Consider the following 14,557-nt stretch of genomic DNA (forward strand, 5'->3'; position numbering starts at 1 on the left):
CGTACTTTAAAGTAAATCCTCTCTCTATATAATTCTTACTTGAAAGCATGTTTAACTCCAATTACTTAATCAATATTTTTAATAATATATTTTTATTGTAATATTTTTACTATTCAATGTCGTATACACTTCATTTCCCAAAGCAAAACCTCGCAAATGTATAGTGGGCTAGTGAATATTATCAAATAAATTCTCATTTAGTTTACGTAAATACTGCATCGCCTCATTTGAAACTTCGTACTTTAACTATTATTATTATTATTATTATTATTATTATTATTATTATTAATAATAATAATAATAATAATAATAATAATAATAATAATAATAATAATAATAATAATAATAATAATAATAATAATAATTCAAATTGGCGTAACTCGTTTGTTCCATTACTGGTTTCAGACTTCCAAAACTGAAGTAGAAAGATACGGAAATTCACGAGTAATTTTCCTTACCTTATATCATTCAAAATGTTTTAAAATTGAATAGGCATGTGTGAAATTAGAGAAAAATAATGTATGCGATGGTCGGGAATCGAACCCGGATCAACTGCTTGGAAGGCATCTATGCTAACCATTACACCACCATCGCTCTGTATACTAAAGTATTTCTTAAAACGTGATGAAGTTAGGAAAGAAATTTTCGAATTTTTCAGCAAATGCTATGAAAACATAATTAAAGCGATGGAAACAGACTGATGTGAGTTTTTGGCTGGATTAACCATTTTCTCCACAATACGTTATTTATACTATTCACTCCACCACAAATATGGCTGTAAATATACATCTGCTTGCAGGTGTCATCTAATACTGTAGAAACTCTGCTCGGATATTATTAGTGACTTTCTATTCCTTCATTTTCTGCAGAGGATTATACCATTTCTTCCATAATGTAGTTTCTGAGATTGACTTTTAACTCTGTTTTTGTTTCTTTCTTCGTAATTTTTTTCTTTTCGTAAGATGCGTAGAGATATTCATGTTATCTTTTGGTAACATAATCAGGAAACGTAATTTTTATAATTTTCAGGTGTATTGTATCTGAACAAGCCAACAAACAGACAGGAGAAATAATTAAAAATGTAAGAAAATTTACAGAAAAAAAGAGAAAAGGATATATTATGAAGTTACCCAAAACATTCCATTATACAGGATGTTTCAAAACACAATGACAACGTTTGGGGAGTGATTCTTAAAACCAAGATAAGACAAAAAGTACAAATCAACTTGGGTGCACAAATTCTCCCATTCGGAGTTATAGACTCCAGAAAACATGAAAAAATGAACTTTAAGGGCCCATACGTCCAAAACTGTATGACCTACTGTAGTCTATAACTCCGAAAGGGGGAAGTAGTCAAGACTTCACTTAAGAACTAATAAGTACGCTTTTTAGAAATACATGTTTCAGAATCCTAAAGTACTCGCGCAAGAATTTTTATACAGGGAATTTGGCTACTTCCATTTAATTTGAAGTACTCACGAACTTCTTCTATAAAAATTGTTGCGGAAGTACCGCAAGATTATGAAACTTGGTTGTTTCAATAGGGCACATAATAGTTCCAATATGAAGTCTTGACTCGACCATGGTTAATCACATAGTCTTGGAGCTATGGGCATTTAAAGTTCGGATTTTCATGTTTTTTTTTTTTTCTTTGGCAGCCTATAATTCCGAAAGGAAACACTTGTACACCCAGGTTGGTCGATACTTTTTATATTGTCGTGATGTCAGGAATTATCTCCCAGACTTTCTCGATGTTGTTTTGGAACAGACTGTATAAGTTTCAACTATACCTACAAAGTTGGACTTATTCCTACATCAAGAAAAAAAAAGTTACACCGACTACAACGAGTTAATATATTTGTCTACGCCAAAATGAGGAATTCTACAAAATTAACGTTCTCAATTCATAATTGGTTGCTATAAAATTATCTTGGAGTTAACAAGAGTATTACAATTACTTCCTTCAGCTCCAGAAAGAAATCATTTCCCATGTAATCATTCTCGTTATTATTATTAATATTATTTCACTCGCACAAAGTATGCCTAGAAAGATACAAAATTAGTTTTGAAAAACAGCTTGCGATGGCCGGGAATCGAACCCGGATCAACTGCTTGGAAGGCAACTATGCTAACCATTACACCACCATCGCTCTGTGTTACTTCGTTTTCCTTCAGATATTAATATAAGAGAAAGAAATTTTTCACTTGTTCAGCAAACCATGAAATCAACTTTTGTTTAACATGGATAAAGTTGTGGACATTTTAAGACATTATCCATTTCAACTATACAGTCCATAAGATATTTTGCTCAACAACATTGTACTCCCTATTGTTTAGTAACTTATGCCTTCCCATTTATAAAGAACAACTATGGAATCTCTGCTGCTCTAGTGAGCTAGCGCGCACGCCATTGGTACACTAGATCATGGGTTTGATTTCTTGTAAGAAAACGTTGAAAGTATCATGGTAGATCCTATTGCACTATAGCATCACTTTTCACATAGCCTTGATGCTGAAAACGAACGTTAAACTTCATCAAACAATAGAATACCCATGATTCACTAATACACACGAAAGCGTTTTAGGATAGATTCAAGATTATACAAATTTCGTATAATCTTGAACCGTCTAAAACTTCTATATTTTCTATTATTTCAATATTTAATAAAACTTTTCTTCCACTACTTTATTTAATTTAGAACAATGCTTCCGAACATTTTTTGGTTATGTCCCACTTAAATCTCTTTCTAAGATCATGATATCTCCCCCCCCGAAACATAATGTTTCTCACTGTGAAGTATTTCGTGTTCATATTATTCATTTTACTGAAAGGATTTGTGAGTGAAACAAATAAATGTAAGAGAAAACTTATAGATAAAGAAATATTTAAAGTATGATAAAATACAAGAACAGAAAGAACTTACTAGAAATACTTTTTTCTTGAAAAAAAAATGGAAATACTTAAACTAGAAAAGATTAAAAAAAAATACTTTTTGGAAAATTTGGTGAAGTTTGTAACAGGACATATTTTCGAAATAACTGCATGTGTAATACACTGGCCATAAGGGGTGGTAACTAGAACTATAGTTAAGATTTTACAATCGAATCATATTTTTCTAATTTGAAACCTTTTTTATATAGTTTAGTATACATTATTTTTTATATTTATAAATTAGCAAAAATTTACAGTCATTTTAACTTTTATTTATTTTTTTTATTGTAAAATCTATTTGTAGGTTGAAATCTCAATCTGGCTGGAATGTCATGAAGCAAACTACTCTTCCTGATCTCTTCTATATTTGCGTAACTGCAAGTGTCTCCTGGAAACGAAAACTAAAACTGTTTATTTTCCGTATTTTTGACAGTGAATTTCTGTTTCTTTTTAACCAGGGGCCGCGGTGGCTCAGTGGTAGAGCGTTCACCTCTGGTGCTTGGGGTCCCGGGTTCGATCCCAGCCCCCGCCAAGTGAACTTTGTGGTGGACAAACACCGTGTGCGTGGGTTTTCTCGGGTTCTCCCGTTTCCTCCCACTTTCTTCATTCCACCATTTCATTCATTACTCATCATCACCGTCTCCTTTAGCCTAACCGGCATAACCGTGGGACGTAAAACTTAAAGATTTCATTTCATTTTCTTTTTAACCAAACAACTTGAAAACAATTTCTGGAAAAAATGTATTATAAAATTTTTGCAAGTTGGAAAACAGTCTAATTCTAAAGAATTTTCCTCCATTGTTTGCTAGGTTTATGCAAATACGTAAATATCTCATAAAAACGGGAAATAAGAATTGCTTATTTTTTTATATATATTTTTTGAAAATGATTTTCTGTTCCTTCAATACCAAAAATAAATGCTGAAAAGATATGTTATATCCTTATTTATCAATAGTTCGAAGTTGTTTTCTTTATTTTTCTATGTCATATTTTTTTCAAGAGATTAAACTTAATTCAAAATAAAGTATCTTGTAGAAACACCTAATTTGTATTATTTGTATTAATATAGAACATACTGATGCATTTCTGGTCTTGAAAAGACATGGACAGTTTAGGGATAAGGTCTACTACGCTTTCTTGGAAGCGGGTCTGGTTACAGCTGCTATTATAGTTATAAGGCAATTGGAACATGTAAACACAATAAATCTTTTAAAAAGCTGCAAAAATAAGTAGTAGTAAGTTCTGTAAATTGTTTGGAGAAATATTTTCAAAAATCGACATCGTGATTGGTTTTTATGCGGTTTGGGCCTCACATTAGATTGTAGGTGTGTCTCATATAGTCTCGCTGCTGAAAGGGTCGCTAAACTCGAATCAACCAAGTAACCAATCAATCCAGTAATCATGACTTGCTAGAGATGAGCTCAGATTAGATTTTTAGATAGATAGAAGTTGAAACCAGTTTAAACGATAATAATAATAATAATAATAATAATAATAATAATAATAATAATAATAATAATAATAATAATAATAATAATAACAATAATAAAATAATTCAAATTGGCGTAACTCGTGTGTTCCATTAATGGTTTCAGACTTCCAAAACTGAAGTAGAAAGATACGGAAATTCACGATTAATTCTCCTTACCTTATATCATTTAAAATTGAATAAGCATGTGTGAAATTAGAGAAAAATAATGTATGCGATGGCCAGGAATCGAACCCGTATCAACTGCTTGGAAGGCAACTATGCTAACCATTACACCACCATCGCTCTGTATACTAAAGTATTTCTTAAAACGTGATGAAGTTAGGAAAGAAATTTTCGAATTTTTCAGCAAATGCTATGAAAACATAATTAAAGCGATGGAAACAGACTGATGTGAGTTTTTGGCTGGATTAACCATTTTCTCCACAATACGTTATTTATACTATTCACTCCACCACAAATATGGCTGTAAATATACATCAGTTTGCAGGTGTCATCTAATACTGTAGAAACTCTGCTCGGATATTATTAGTGACTTTCTATTCCTTCATTTTCTGCAGAGGATTATACCATTTCTTCCATAATGTAGTTTCTGAGATTGACATTTAACTCTGTTTTTGTTTCTTTCTTCGTAATTTTTTTCTCTTCGTAAGATGCGTAGAGATATTCATGTTATCTTTCGGCAGCATAATCAGGAAACGTATTTGGTCTAGGAATTAATTCGTGCGGTTGGTACGCATACATTGAAGCTGCAGTACAAACACAAAATACATAAATACCTTAAGAAAAATATTGTCCATCGCTAGCCACCACTTTCGCCCATCTGTCAGGCAATGTACGGATTCCGTGGCGAAAGAAGTCCTCATCCTTGGAAGCGATCCAGTCAGAGACCCATGTTTCGATATCTTCTGAAGAAGTAAACCGCTGTCCAATCAAATCGTTATTCATGCAATCGAACAAGCAGTAGTCCGAAGGAGCAACGTCTGGTGAATACGGCGGGTGGGGTAAAACTTCCCATCCGACATTTTCTAAATAGGTTTTGACCGGTTTTGCGACATGTGGGCGAGCGTTGTCATGTTGAACAATAAGTTTATCATGTCTGTTCTCCCATTCTGGTCGTGTTCTGGCCAGAGCTTGCTTCAAACGCATTAATTGTCGTCGATAACGTTCTCCATTCACCCGGTTGCAGCAGCCCATAGTACACCACACCTTTCATATCCCACCATATGCACAGCATAACCTTTGCACAGTGAATATCTCGTTCTGGTTGTGATGGACCTGGTTCACCTGGATTCACCCAGGCCTTTTTTCGTTTAGGGTTCTCGTAATGGATCCACTTCTCATCACCCGTAATAATTCGATGCAGAAACCCCTTTCTGCTCTGTCGTTGAAGCAACAATTCGCAAATGGTTTTTCGTCTTTCAACGTCTCTGTCTTTCAATTCATGTGGAACCCAATGTGACATCTTTTGAATCATTCCCATGGCTTTCAAGCGTTTGGAGACTGTTGTTTGATCAACGCCTAATGCTGCTGCAAGTTGTTCCTGCGTTTGACACGAATCCTGCTCGAGCAATGCTGTCAATTCTTCGTCTTGATATTTTTTGGCTGTCCAGCTCGCTCTTGGTCTGCCAAGCCGAAATCACCACTTCTAAACCGTGCAAACCACTTCTGACACGTTCGCTCAGCTAGAGCATGGTCACCATACACTTCCACTAAAATACGATGACTTTCAGTCGCACTTTTCTGCATGTTAAAGTAATGCAGCAGGACACCCCGCAAAAACACTTTATCAGGCACAAATTGCGCCATGTTCACTTAACTACAAACTGGTGTTGTTGACGCTTTAATCCACTGCCCTATACTACGAACGATACGCGATGACAGGGGTTTGCAACACATGTGTGGATACACGGAACTGTGGGACGCTCCGTTCGTTGCGCCATCTCTTGTCCACCCGCACGAATTAATTCCTAGACCAAATAATTTTTATTTATTTTTAGGTGTATTGTATCTGAACAAACCAACAAACAGACAGGAGAAATAATGTAAAATGTAAGTAAATTTACAGAAAAGTGAGAAAAGGATATATTATGAATTTACCCAAAACATTCCATTATACAGGGTATTTCAAAAAACACTGACATAGTTTGGGGAGTGATTCTTAAAACCAAGACAAGATAAAAAGTACAGATCAACTTGGGTGCACAAATGCTCCCATTCGGAGTTATAGACTCCAGAAAACATGAAAAAATGAACTTTAAAAGCCCATAGCTTCAAAACTATGTGACCTGCTGTAGTCTATAACTCCGAAAGGGGGAAGTAATCAAAACTTCACTTACGAACTAATAAGTGCGCTATTTAGAAATACATGTTTCAGAATCCTGAAGTACTCGCACAACAATTTTTATAGAGGGAATTTGGCTACTTCCATTTAATTTGAAACACTCACGAACTTCCTCTTTAAAAATTGTTGCGGAAGTACCGCAAGATTATGAAACTTGGTTGTTTCGATAGGGCACATACTAGTTCCCATGTGAAGTCTTGACTCGACCATGGTTAATCCCGTATTCTTGGAGCTATGGACATTTAAAGTTCGGTTTTTCATTTTTCCGGCAGCCTATAGTTCCGATACGAAACAGGTTGGTCTATACTTTTTATCTTGTCGTGATGTCAGGAATTACCTCCCAAACGTTCTCGATGTTGTTTTGGAACAGACTGTATAAATTTCAGCTAAACCTACAAAGTTGGACTTATTCCTACATCAAGAAAAAAAAAGTTACACCGACTACAACGACTTGATATCTTTTGTTTACGCCAAAATGAGGAATTCTACAAAATTAACGTTCTCAATTCATACTTGGTTCCCATAACATCATCTTGGAGTTAACAAGAGTATTACAATTACTTCCTTCAGCTCCAGAAAGAAATCATTTCCCATGTAATCATTCTCGTTATTATTGTTATTATTATTTCACTCGCACAAAGTATGCCTAGAAAGATACAAAATTAGTTTTCAAAAACAGCTTGCGATGGCCGGGAATCGAACCCGGATCAACTGCTTGGAAGGCAACTATGCTAACCATTACACCACCATCGCTCTGTGTGACTTCGTTTTCCTTCAGATATTAATATAAGAGAAAGAAATTTTTCACTTGTTCAGCAAACCATAAAATCAACTTTTGTTTAACATGGATAAAGTTGTGGACATTTTAAGACATTATCCATTTCAAGTATATAGTACGTAAGATATTGTACTCAACAACATTGTACTCCCTATTGTTTAGTAACTTATGCCTTCCCATTTATAAAGAACAACTATGGAATCTCTGCTGCTCTAGTGAGCTAGCGCGCACGCCATTGGTACACTAGATCATGGGTTTGATTTCTTGTAAGAAAACGTTGAAAGTATCATGGTAGATCCTATTGCACTATAGCATCACTTTTCACATAGCCTTGATGCTGAAAACGAACGTTAAACTTCATCAAACAATAGAATACCCATGATTCACTAATACACACGAAAGCGTTTTAGGATAGATTCAAGATTATACAAATTTCGTATAATCTTGAACCGTCTAAAACTTCTATATTTTCTATTATTTCAATATTTAATAAAACTTTTCTTACACTACTTTATTTAATTTAGAACAATGCTTCCGAACATTTTTTGGTTATGTCCCACTTAAATCTCTTTCTAAAGTCATGATATCTCCCCCCGAGACATGATGTTTCTCACTGTGATGTATTTCGGGTTCATATTATTCATTTTACTGAAAGGATTTGTGATTGAAAGAAATAAATGTAAGAGAAAACTTATAGATAAAAAAATATTTAAACTATGATAAAGTACAAGAACAGAAAGAAATTACTAGAAATACTTTTTTCTGTAAGAAAAAATAGAAATACTTAAAACAGAAAAGATTAAAATAAAAGAAAATTTTACTTTTTGGAAAATTTGGTGAAGTTTGTAACAGGACATATTTTCGAAACAACTGCAGGTGTAATACACTGGTTATAAGGGGTGGTAACAAGAGCTTTAATTAAGATTTTACAATCGAATCAGATTTTTCTAATTTGAAACCTTTTAGATATAGTTTAGTATACATTATTTTTTATATTTATAAATTAGCAAAAATTTACAGTCATTTTAATTTTAATTTTTTTTATTGTAAAATCTATTTGTAGGTTGAAATCTCAATCTGTTTGGAATGTCATGAAGTAAACTACTCTTCCTCATCTCTTCTCTGTTTGCATAACTGCAAATGCCTCCTGAAAACGAAAACTGAAAACTGTTTATTTTCCGTATTTTTTGATAGTGAATTTCTGTTTCCTTTTTCCAAAAAACTTGAAAACAATTTCTGAAAAAAAAATGTATTACAAAATTTTTCAACTTGCTGAACTCAGTCCAATTTTAAAGGATTTTTCACCTTTCCTAGCTAGGTTTATGCAAATACGTAAATACCTCTTTAAAATGGGAAATAAGAATTGCTTATTTTTTCTTATATATTTTGTGAAAATGATTTTCTATTCCTTCAATACCAAAAATAAATGCTGAAAAGACATGTATTATTCTTATCTATCAATAGTTCATAGTTGTTTTCTTCATTTTTGTATCTCATATCTTCTTCAAGGGATTAAAATTAATTTAAAATAAAGTGTCTTTTAGAAACATCTAAATTGTACTATTTGTATTAATATAGGACATAGTGACGAATTATTGTCTTGAGAAGACATTGACAGTTTAGGGACAAGGTCTACTACACTTTAATAGAAGCGGGTCTTGTTGCAGCTGCTATTATACCTATAAGGCAATTGGAACATGTAAACACAATACATCTTTTAAAAAGCTACAAAAATCAGTAGTTGTAAGACCAGGAAGTTGTTCGGAGAAATATTTTCAAAATCGGCATCCTGCTGGTATTTTATGCTGTTCGGGCCTCACATTAGATTGTAGATCTGTCTCATATAGTCTCGCTGCTGAAAGGGACACTAAACTCGAATCAACCAGAAAACAAATCAATCCAGTAATAATAACTTGGTAGAGATGGCCTCGGATTAGATTTTTTAGATAGATAGAAGTTAAAACCAGTTTAAACGGAGATAATAATAATAATAAAATAACAATAATAATAAAATTAATAATAGTTCAAGTTGTCGTAACTTGTCTGCTCCATTACTGTTTTCAGATTTCGAAAACTGAAGTAGAAAGATAGGGAAATTCAAAAGTAACTTTCCCGACCTTATATCATTCAAAATATCTTAAAACTGAATAGGCATGTGTGAAATCAGAGAAAAATAATGTATGCGATGGCCGGGAATCGAGCCCGGATCAACTGCTTGGAAGGCAGCTATGCTAACCATTACACCACCATCGCTCTGTATACTAAAGTATTTCTTAATATGCTATGAACAAGGGAAAGAAATTTTCGATTTGTTCAGCAAATGCTACGAAAACATAATGGAAGCGACGGAAACATCAAGTGATGTGAGTTATTGGCCGTATTGACCATTTTCTCTACAAGACATTATTTATAGTAAGCATTCTACCACAAACGTGGCTGTAAAAATAGATCTGTTTGCAAGTGTCATCTAATACTGTAGAAACTCTGCTCGGATATTATTAGAGACTTTCTATTCCTTCAATTTTCTGCAAAGAATTATGCCAGATTTCCATATTGTAGTTTTTGAGATTGAGTTTTAAATCCCTTTTCGTTTCTTCCTTTTTCGTTTTCTTTCTTTTTGCATGACGCATAGGGACATTAATGCTATCTTTTGGCAACATAATCTGAAAACCTATTTTTCTAAAAGTGAATTGCATTTGAACAAACCAACCAACACACGGGATAATTAATTCAAAATGTAAGTAAAGTTACAGAAAAGTGAGGAAAGTTTATATTATGGAGTTACCCAAAAAAAATCCATTGTACAGAATGTTTCAAAACAATACAACGTTTGGGAAGTGATTCCTAACACGAAGATAAGACAAAAACTACAGATCAACTTGGGTGCACAATTGCTCCCTTTCGTGGTTATAGACTGAAGAAAACAGGAAAAAAAATGAAACCTAAAGGCCCATAGCTCCAAAACTACGGGACCTACCGTAGTCGGGTCGAGACATCACTTAGGAACTAATATGTGCGCTATTCAAAAATAAATATTTCACAATCCTGAAGTACTCGCACAACAATTTTTATAGACGGAATTTGGCTACGGGCATTTAATTTCAAGTACTCACGAACTACGTCTATAAAAATTGTTGCGGAAGTACCAAGAGATTCTGAAACTTGTTTGTTTGGATATAGCAGATACTAGTTCCCAAGTCAAGTCTTGACTCGACTATCGCAAATGCCATAATCTTGGAGCTATGGGCATTTAAAGTTTATTTTTGCATGTTATTGGCAGCCTATAATTCCGAAAGGAAACATTTGTGCACCCAGGTTGGTCTATAATTTTTATATTGTGTTAATGTCAGGAATTACCTCCCGAAGGTTGTCGATGTTGTTTTGAAACAGCCTGTATAGGTTTCAACTATACCTACAAAGTTGTACTTATACCTACAGCAAGAAAATAATTACACCGACCGCAACGAGGAAACATCTTTTGTCTAACAGGAGACGGCACACTTTGGTAAGTGAACTTCTGGGTAGTTTTTTGCGATGTGGTAGTGTACTATTACAGAGGTAATATTGCAAACTGGAAGAGCGCAATGGCCAAAACTAACCGAGAAAAACCTTCTTAACGTTTTCTACTTGCCGTATATATCGTAAGACGCGCAAACGTATCAAGTGACGGCGTGGCAGAGTAGATTCTGAGACTCAACTGTAAAGGGTCTTCCATCTTCTCGGAATGAATGTGATAGAGAAGGTTGCTAACGAAACGAATAAAAAGAATAATGATAATCGGATCAAAAAACACATTTATAATATTTGGTTTAGAGATTTCAGAATTTACATGTAAATTATTCAACCTTATTTTGGAAGGTATGTTCACTTCAATCTTTGACTTTTACCAATTTGCTGGATGGGACATAAATCTTGAAGTAATACACCAAAGTCATCAATCGAAAGAAACACTGGTTCTGTGATATCTATTTATGCAAAATTACGTACAGATTCGTACCGAAATTAATGAATCCTTTAATGGAATGAATCGTCGGAATCTTTGAAATGGAATCACATTGACTTCAGTGGAAAATAAATAAATAAATAAAAGGACTCGATAAAATCGATCTAGAACGAAATCAGAAGTATTCCTATAAAATTTAGAGGCTTCGATCTATGTGTAAATATAATTAACGTGTCACTACTAAAATCTGAAGTTACATTTTATGCTTTCAGACTTTGTTACGATACTTAACTGTCAATGAATCGACTCATGTCATTCTGCAGATAATTTGAAACCAAATGATACGTCAGTTGTACGTATAAGACTAAATAATAATAAACATAGTACTACAGTTCCGTTCCTGAGCTCAAACTAGGGACCTATCTACGAGCTATCATGGTTATTAGGTCTATTACCTAGGTATTTACTCTATTTCACTCGGTTACTACCTGGTTAGAAAGTTACAGAATTTATTAAAAAAAGAACGTGCGATGGCCGGGAATCGAACCCGGATCAACTGCTTGGAAGGCAACTATGCTAACCATTACACCACCATCGCTCTGTATTACTTCGTTTTCCTTAAGATATTAATATAAAGAGAGGGAAATCCTTCCCTTGTTCAGCAAACCATGAAATCAACTTTTGTTTAACGTGGAGAAGACATTTTTAGACGTTATCCGTTTCAGCTATAGAATCCATAAAATATTGTGCTCAACAACAATGTACTCTCTATTGTTTAGTAATTTATGCATTCCCATTTACAAAGAAAACCTATGGAATCTCTGCTGCTCTAGTGATCTAGAGGGCACGCCACTGGTACACTAGATCATGGGTTTGATTTCCGGTGAGGAAACATTGAATGGATCATGGTGGATCTTATTCCACTATAGCATCACCTCTCACATAGCCTTGATGCTGAAAACGAACGCTAAACTTCAACAAACAATACAATAGCCATGATTCAATAGATAGAAAAAGCTTTTAGAATAGTTTCAATATTATATAAATTTATCGTCTAAACCTCTTATATTTTCTATTATTTCAATATTTAATAAAACTTTTCTTCCATCAGTTTATTTAATTTAGAACAATTGTTCCAAACATGTTTTTGGTTATGCCCTACCTATATCTCTCTCTAAAATCATAATGTATTTCCCTGAGACATGATGTTCCTTATCGTGAAGTATTTCGTGTTCATATTATTCATTTTATTCAAAGTATTAGTGAGTGAAACAAAAAAATGTAAGAGAAAACATAGATAAAAATATTTAAAGTATGATAAAAATACAACAACAGAAAGAAATAACTAGGAATACCCTTTTCTGTTTTTTTTTTAAAAAAAACAGAAATACTTGAAACAGAAGAGATTAAAATAAAATAAACTTGTACTTTTTGGAAAATTTGGTGAAGTTTGTAACAGGACATATTTTCGAAACAACTGCAAGTGTAATACATTGGTCATTATGGGTGGTTACAAGAGCTTTAATTAAGATTTTACAACCGAATTAGATTTTTCTAATTTGAAACCTTTTATATATAGTTTAGTATACATTATTTTTCATTTTTATAAATTAGCAAAAATTTAGTCATTTTAATTTTTATTTACTTTTTTATTTTAAAATCTATTTCTAGGTTGAAAAACTCAATCTGGTTGTAAAGTCATAAAGTAAACTACTCTTCTTCATCCCTTCTATGTTTACATAATTGCAAATGTCTCCTGAAAACGAAATCTAAAAACTGTTTATTTTCCGTATTTTTTGACAGTGAATTTCCGTTTCTTTATTACCAAAAAACTTGAAAACAATTTCTGAAAAAGGTGTATTATAAAATTTTTCCAAGTTGGAAAACAGTCCAATTTTAAAGGGTTTTTCACCTTGCTAGGTTTATGCAAATACTTAAATGCCTCTTAAAAACGGGAAATAAGAATTGTTTATTTTTCCTATCTTTTTGAAAATGATTTTCTGTTCCTTCAATACGAAAACTAAATGCTGAAAAGATATGTATTATCCTTATCTATCAATCGTTCATAATTGTTTTCTTCATTTTTGTATCTCATATTTTCTTCAAGGGATTAAAATTAATTCAAAATAAAGTGTCTTCTAGAAACATCTAAATTGTATTATTTGTATTAGTATGGGATATAGTGACGCATTTGTGGTCTTGAACTGATATGGACAGTTTAGGGACAAGGTCTACTACGCTTTAATAGAAGCGGGTCTTTTTACACTGCAGCTGCTATTATACTTATAAGTCGATTGGAACATGTAAACACAATACATCTTTTAAAAAGCTACAAACATCAGTAGTTGTAAGACCAGGAAATTGTTCAAAGAACTATTTTCAAAAATCGGCATCCTGGTGGAATTTTATGCGGTTCGGGACTCACATTAGATTGTAGGTCTGTCTCATATAGTCTCGCTGCTAAAAGGGACGTTAAACTCTAATCAACCAGGCAACCAACCAATCCTGTAATCATCACCTGCTAGAGATGGCCGACAGATTAATAAGTTAAAACCAGTTTAAACCGAGATAATAATAATAATTCAAATTGTCGTACCTCGTCTGTTCCAACACTGGTTTCAGGCTTCCAAAACTAAAGTAGAAAGATACGGAAATTCACAAGTAAGTTCCCTGAACTTATATCATTCAAAAGGTTTAAAAATTGAATAGGCGTGTGTGAAATTAGAGAAAAATAACGTATGTGATGGCCGGGAATCGAACCCGGATCAACTGCTTGGAAGGCAACTATGCTAACCATTACACCACCATCGCTTTCTATATACTAATGTCTTTCTTAAAATGTGATGAAGAAGGGAAAGAAATTTTCGAATTGTTCAGCAAATACGATGGAAACATAGAAAGATGTGAGTTGTTTCTGTTTTAACCCTTTTCTCTACAAGACGTTATTTATACTAAGCATTCCACCACAAATATGGCTGTAAATATACATTTGTTTGCAGGTGCCTACTAATGCTGTAGAAACTCGGCTCGGTTATTATTAGTGACTTTCTATTTCTTCAATTTTCTGCAGA

At 33.4% G+C, this 14,557-nt stretch overlaps 7 non-coding genes across 7 annotated transcripts; all 7 read right to left on the reverse strand.

Moving 5' to 3' along the window:
* Positions 1 to 522: 522 nt before the first annotated feature.
* Positions 523 to 594, reverse strand: TRNAG-UCC (transfer RNA glycine (anticodon UCC)). Its single transcript has one exon. It is a non-coding gene; the product is annotated as a tRNA-Gly (tRNA).
* A 1,484-nt stretch (positions 595 to 2,078) lies between these two features.
* TRNAG-UCC (transfer RNA glycine (anticodon UCC)) lies at positions 2,079 to 2,150 on the reverse strand. Its single transcript has one exon. It is a non-coding gene; the product is annotated as a tRNA-Gly (tRNA).
* Positions 2,151 to 4,634: 2,484 nt separating this feature from the next.
* On the reverse strand, positions 4,635 to 4,706 carry TRNAG-UCC (transfer RNA glycine (anticodon UCC)). Its single transcript has one exon. It is a non-coding gene; the product is annotated as a tRNA-Gly (tRNA).
* A 2,740-nt stretch (positions 4,707 to 7,446) lies between these two features.
* TRNAG-UCC (transfer RNA glycine (anticodon UCC)) lies at positions 7,447 to 7,518 on the reverse strand. Its single transcript has one exon. It is a non-coding gene; the product is annotated as a tRNA-Gly (tRNA).
* Positions 7,519 to 9,724: 2,206 nt separating this feature from the next.
* Positions 9,725 to 9,796, reverse strand: TRNAG-UCC (transfer RNA glycine (anticodon UCC)). The gene has a single exon. It is a non-coding gene; the product is annotated as a tRNA-Gly (tRNA).
* Positions 9,797 to 12,012: 2,216 nt separating this feature from the next.
* On the reverse strand, positions 12,013 to 12,084 carry TRNAG-UCC (transfer RNA glycine (anticodon UCC)). The gene has a single exon. It is a non-coding gene; the product is annotated as a tRNA-Gly (tRNA).
* Positions 12,085 to 14,225: 2,141 nt separating this feature from the next.
* TRNAG-UCC (transfer RNA glycine (anticodon UCC)) lies at positions 14,226 to 14,297 on the reverse strand. Its single transcript has one exon. It is a non-coding gene; the product is annotated as a tRNA-Gly (tRNA).
* Positions 14,298 to 14,557: the final 260 nt, after the last annotated feature.

This window comes from Thermobia domestica, chromosome 7 (assembly GCF_964235325.1).
Source record: "Thermobia domestica chromosome 7, izTheDome1.hap1.1, whole genome shotgun sequence".
Taxonomy (NCBI): domain Eukaryota; kingdom Metazoa; phylum Arthropoda; class Insecta; order Zygentoma; family Lepismatidae; genus Thermobia; species Thermobia domestica.